Source organism: Rhinopithecus roxellana, chromosome 12 (genome assembly GCF_007565055.1).
Source record: "Rhinopithecus roxellana isolate Shanxi Qingling chromosome 12, ASM756505v1, whole genome shotgun sequence".
NCBI classification, from domain to species: domain Eukaryota; kingdom Metazoa; phylum Chordata; class Mammalia; order Primates; family Cercopithecidae; genus Rhinopithecus; species Rhinopithecus roxellana.
The window spans coordinates 16,923,720-16,929,175 of NC_044560.1; the positions used below are offsets into that span (position 1 = coordinate 16,923,720).

The window sequence follows — 5,456 nt, forward strand, 5'->3', positions numbered from 1 at the left end:
CAGTTCTTAACATGGCTTCACATTAGAAACTACTCTCCTTTCATACAACACAGAAACTAAAAAAAATATAGTGCCCACTTTGGCGGCACGTATATAAACTGGGAACAATACAAAGAAGATTAGTATGGCCCCGGCACCAGGATGACATGCAAATTCTCTCTCTCTCACTCTCTCTGTGTGTGTGTGTGTATATATATACTTTTTTTCTCTTTTTTATTTTTGAGACAACGTCTCACTCTCGCCCAGGCTGGAGTGCAGTGGCACAATCTCAGCTCACTGCAACCTCCACCTCCTGGGTTTAAGCAATTCTCATGCCTCAGCCTCCCGAGTATCTGGGATTACAGGTGCTCACCACGACGCCCGACTCATTATATATATGTATATATATATATATATATATATATATATATATATATATATATATATATTTTTTTTTTTTTTTTTTAGTAGAGATGGGGTTTCACCATGTTGGCCAGGCTGGTCTGGAACTCCTGACCTCAAATGATCCGCCAACCTCGGCCTCCCAAAGTGCTGCAATTACAGGCGTGAGCCACTGGCGCCTGGCCAAAGTGCTCTATATTTAAAAAAAAAAAAGATTCACGGCCGGGTGCGGTGGCTCACGCCTGTAATTCCAGCACCTTGGGAGGCCGAGGTGGGCGGATCACAAGGTCAGGAGATCGAGACCATCTCTGGCTAACACAGTGAAACCCCATCTCTACTAAAAATACAAAAAATTTAGCTGGGCATGGTGGCAGGCACCTGTAGTCCCAGCTACTCGGGAGGCTGAGGCAGGAGAATGGCGTGAACCCAGGAGGCAGAGCTTGCAGTGAGCCAAGATCGTGCCATTGAACTCCAGCTCTGGGCAACAAAGCAAGACTCCATCTCAGGGGGGAAAAGAAAGAAAAAAGAAAAAGTAACTTAACCTTTAGGCCCCAAGTTTTCTTGGTAGCTCTTTTCCAGCTACAAAAGTATCTGATTATAAGGACCCACGGCAGTTTAGTGTGAACATACAAATTGTATTTTTGCCTCTATCTTCCTTTCATTTTCTCACCCCCTTTTCTACTTCTTTTATGGAATATCCCAGGAGTACTGAGTAGATCTAGCATTCTCTCTTCCAGTGAATTATTAATAAAACTATGGACTAGGCGCAGTGGCTCATGGCTGTAATCCCAGCACTTTGGGAGGTCGAGGTGGGTGGATCACTTGAGGCCAGGAGTTCAAGACCAGCCTGGACAACATGGTGAAACTCTGCCTCTACTAAAATTACAAAATTAGCCAGGCATGGTGGCGCACGCCTGTAATCTCAGCTACTTGGGAGGCTGAGGCATGAGCTTTGCTTGAACCTGGGAGGTGGAGGTTGCATTGAGCCAAGATCGCACCACTGCACTCCAGCCTGGGCAACAGCAAGACTCTGTCTCAAACAAAAAAAAGAAAAAAAAAACTATGATACTGTATAAGGTATAAACAAGGTAAAGTAGAAATGTGACTGTGGCTACTTAATTTGGGAATGTTCCAGAATAACAACTTGCTAAATGCTAGATAGATACTCCCAGGGGAGCGTGTGTGTGTGTACGCATGCGCGCATTCGTTTTGCTAAGGGATAAGGATGGGAGTGTTCACCCACTGCAGTGCAAAATATCAAAATGAAATTACCATTCAGTCTATGCAAAGTAAAACATTCTGAGCCGCCTCTATTCAATATTTTTTTTCTGTTCAGAAACTGTCCTCAGTCATGGGAATGCAGCTTTTGCTTTTGGTCACTAATTGCAGACCAGAGCTCAACTCAGATCTCAGTCCATCCTGTTCCCTAAGGCTGGGAATCACCTGCTGCTTCCCTACTTTTCAAAGCATAGTTAGGGCCGGGCACAGTGACTCATGCCTGTAATCCCAGCACTTGGGGAGACTGAGGCGGGTGGATTACCTGAGGTCAGGAGTTCGAGACCAGCCTGGCCAATGTGGTGAAACCCTGTCTCTACTAACAATACAAAAACTAGGCCAGGTTTGGTGGTTTGTGCCTATAATCCTAGCATAATCCCAGCACTTTGGGAGGCCGAGGTGGATGGATCACCTGAGGTCAGGAGTTCGAGACCAACCTGGCCAACATGGTGAAACCCCGTCTCTACTAAAAATTCAAAAATTAGCTGGGCATGGTAGCAGGCACCTGTAATCCCAGCTGCTTGGGAGGCTGAGGCAGGAGAATCGCTTAAACCCGAGAGGTGGAGGTTGCAGTGAGCCAAGTTTGTGCCATTGCACTCCAGCCTGGGCGACAAGAGTGAAACTCCATCTCAAAAAGAAAAAAATAATAAAATAACAAATAAGAATACAAAAATTAGGTGTGGTGGTATGTCCCTGTAATCCCAGCTACTCAGGAGGCTGAGGCAGGAGAATCGCCTGAACCTGGGGGGCGGAGGTTGCATTGAGCTGAGATCACACCATTGCACTCCAGCCTGGGAGATGAAAGCAAGACTCCATCTCAAAAAAAAAAAAAAAGTTTTTAAAAAGTCTTCTGGCAGGGCATGGTACCTCACACCTGTAATCCCAGCACTTTGGGAAGCTGAGGCAGGTGGATCACCTGAAGTTGGGAGTTCGAGACCAGCCTCACCAACATGGTACAACCCCAGGTGTGTGGTGGCACATGCCTATAATCCCAGCTACTTGGGAAGGTGAGACAGGAGAATTACTTGGACCTGGGAGGTGGAGGTTGCAGTGAGCTGAAATCCTGCCACTGCACTCCAGCCTAGGTGACAGAGTAAGATTCCATCTCAAAACATAACATAATAATCAAAAAATTTTAAAAAGTTTTCTGACCTCAATATGCTTCTAATGTCTTTAGATCTTATTCTAAGGAAATCTATTAAAGGCCAAGATACTAATCTCTTTATTGAGATACCAAAATCCAAAGGCAGCTAGTGCGTCAGTCTATTTTAAAAGGTTAAGGACCTAGATTGCTGCCCTCTAGTTTGCTGGTCTATACTGACATCATTGGTGCCCAAACAAAGAGCATTTTGCTTTATGAGGGCCTAGGTAAGCATAAGGTGCCATGTGTGAATATCTACTGTGCTAGAAACAGAACATGGCCAAGGAGTAAAGAATTAGAAGGGTAAGATGTAGCTTTTAGGTTTCCTGGGTCTATAGTCAGCAATAGAAGGATCACACAAGCTGAGAAGTTGAAAGACGAAGTTGCCATAAGATGCTATCAGGTCACTGCTAACTAGAAATGGCTTCAATACCACGTTATGCCTAAAAGGAGCATAGAACCTCAAAAGGCCCACACAATTTCTGTAGATGAAAGTATCTTGTTCTTTTCTGTTAGACTCAAAAGCTTTTGGGACTAATTCCTTCTCAAAAATCATGCCCTGTATTCAAAAGAGGGGGACATAGGATTATTTCTGTTTTCTTGAAACCAAGTTTAGAATTTGAATTTTTCCAGTCAGCCTAGTCTTACTTTGGAATCACAAGGCTGAAAAGGAGGATATTAACAGGCCATTTGATAAGTGATCTGATTAGTTGCCATCCTTGCTGGATAAGTTTATCGTGCTTTAAAGGCCAGAGGAAAAGGGGTTTCTCCAATCTACCTAAGAGTTGATCGGCCGGGCGCGGTGGCTCACGCCTGTAATCCTAGCACTTTGGGAGGCCGAGGCGGGCGGATCACAAGGTCAGGAGATCAAGACCACAGTGAAACCCTGTCTCTACTAAAAATACAAAAAATTAGCTGGGCGCGGTGGCGGGCGCCTGTAGTCCCAGCTACTCAGGAGGCTGAGGCAAGAGAATGGCGTGAACCCGGGAGGCGGAGCTTGCAGTGAGCTGCGATCCGGCCACTGCACTCCAGCCCGGGCGACAGAGCGGGACTCTGTCTCAAAAAAAAAAAAAAAAAAAAAAAAGAGTTGATCATCTTCAAATCCAAGTTAATGTTATATTGCTGTTACTTTTTGGATCATCTTGCTCCTTCTAAATTATATTGCAGTTACATTTTGAGGGCTGGAGACTTCATCAAGGGCAAAAAATCTTTTGAATAGGCTGATTTTCTACAGAACCAGTAGCATGTAAGCAAGAAAAGAACTACTTTCATCATAGATTCCTTAACTTGCTGAGCAGTGCCTCTTTCTGGATGAACAGGAACTTAGCAATTGATTTATTTAAAAAAGGAAAAACCAGTCAGATAATCCTCCCAAGGCGTCTACAAAAGTGAAAAAGAGGGGCATCAGTTGCATGCTAATAATAAATATAATTATACCAACATCAAAGTGTGAGAGAGAATAGTGATTCATGAGCATGGCCTTTGGCATCATATAGGTTTAGGTTTTTTTTATCCCACTCACCACTTGTTCTAGGGTGAAGCTGGGCAACTCAATCTCTCTGAGCCTCTCCTCTGGAATTATAATAATACCTAACTCAAGAGCCTTGTCAGGATTAAATGAGATGATCCATATAAAATACATACTTGCCAAGGTAAGTGCTCAACAGACAATGCCATTGCAACCAGAGGCCCTGCTAATGGTCTCTTTCAGTCATCTGGTGATCTAGGGCAAGCCAGCAATCCTAATGCTTCCTTGCACTATAACCAAAAGCAAAAAATCCTTTTTAAAAAAATTAACCATTTGAGCCAAGCACAGTGATGATTTGGACCCCTGCTTTCTGACTGGACCTGCTCCTGGCTCCAGCTTGTCCAGAGTTTTCATAAACAGACCAGGTGACCCCTAATGCAGATTCCCCGATAATCTACAGGCCTAGACGTGTATTAGAAAAAAAGTGAGTAGAGTGCCACTTTTTGGAGAAGGGCTGGATAAGTAGAAACAATAATCACTCCAATCTCCAAGTTTTGCCCTTTAGCTTCTCTGCTTTGAGGGCAAAAGGCTGTCTTAACCTAAACGCTGGAGGAGGATGCAGTCCCCAGATTTTTTCCTTCTCTTTTTTTTTTTTTTTTTTTTTTTTTTTTGAGACGGAGCCTCGCTCTGTTGCCCTGGCTGGAGTACAATGGCGCGATCTCGGCTTACTGCAACCTCCGCCTCCCGGGTGCAAGCGATTCTCCTGCCTCAGTCTCCCAAGTGGCTGGGATTACAGGCATGTGCCACTACGCCCGACTAATTTTTGTATTTTTAGTAGAGACGGGGTTTCACCATGTTGGCAAGGCTGGTCTCGAACCCCTGACCTCCAGTGATCCGCCCGCCTCAGCCTCCGAAAGTGCTGGGATTACAGGCGTGAGCCATCGCGCCCGGCTTAGTCCCATGATTTTAGAGCCCAGAAGCGTTTGCAGGAGGACGCAGGGAGAGACTGACTCCCCTCCCTACAAAGCCGCTTTTCCTTTGATACTTCCTGGCCAAGGAAAACCATACACCGGACACTTCCAGAGACGGCCAACTCGCACAAACGGTGGGGAAAAAAAAAAATCCCAAAACCTCCTCTGTCCCCACTAGAAGCACCGCCCCCCGTACGCGCGTGCGTGCGTGAGCGTGCGT

The 5,456-nt window shown here is 45.2% G+C and overlaps 1 non-coding gene across 1 annotated transcript; it reads left to right on the forward strand.

Annotated features, from left to right (window-relative positions):
• Positions 1 to 70: 70 nt before the first annotated feature.
• Positions 71 to 177, forward strand: LOC115892508. The gene has a single exon (XR_004052387.1). It is a non-coding gene; the product is annotated as a U6 spliceosomal RNA (small nuclear RNA).
• The last annotated feature ends 5,279 nt before the right edge of the window (positions 178 to 5,456 follow it).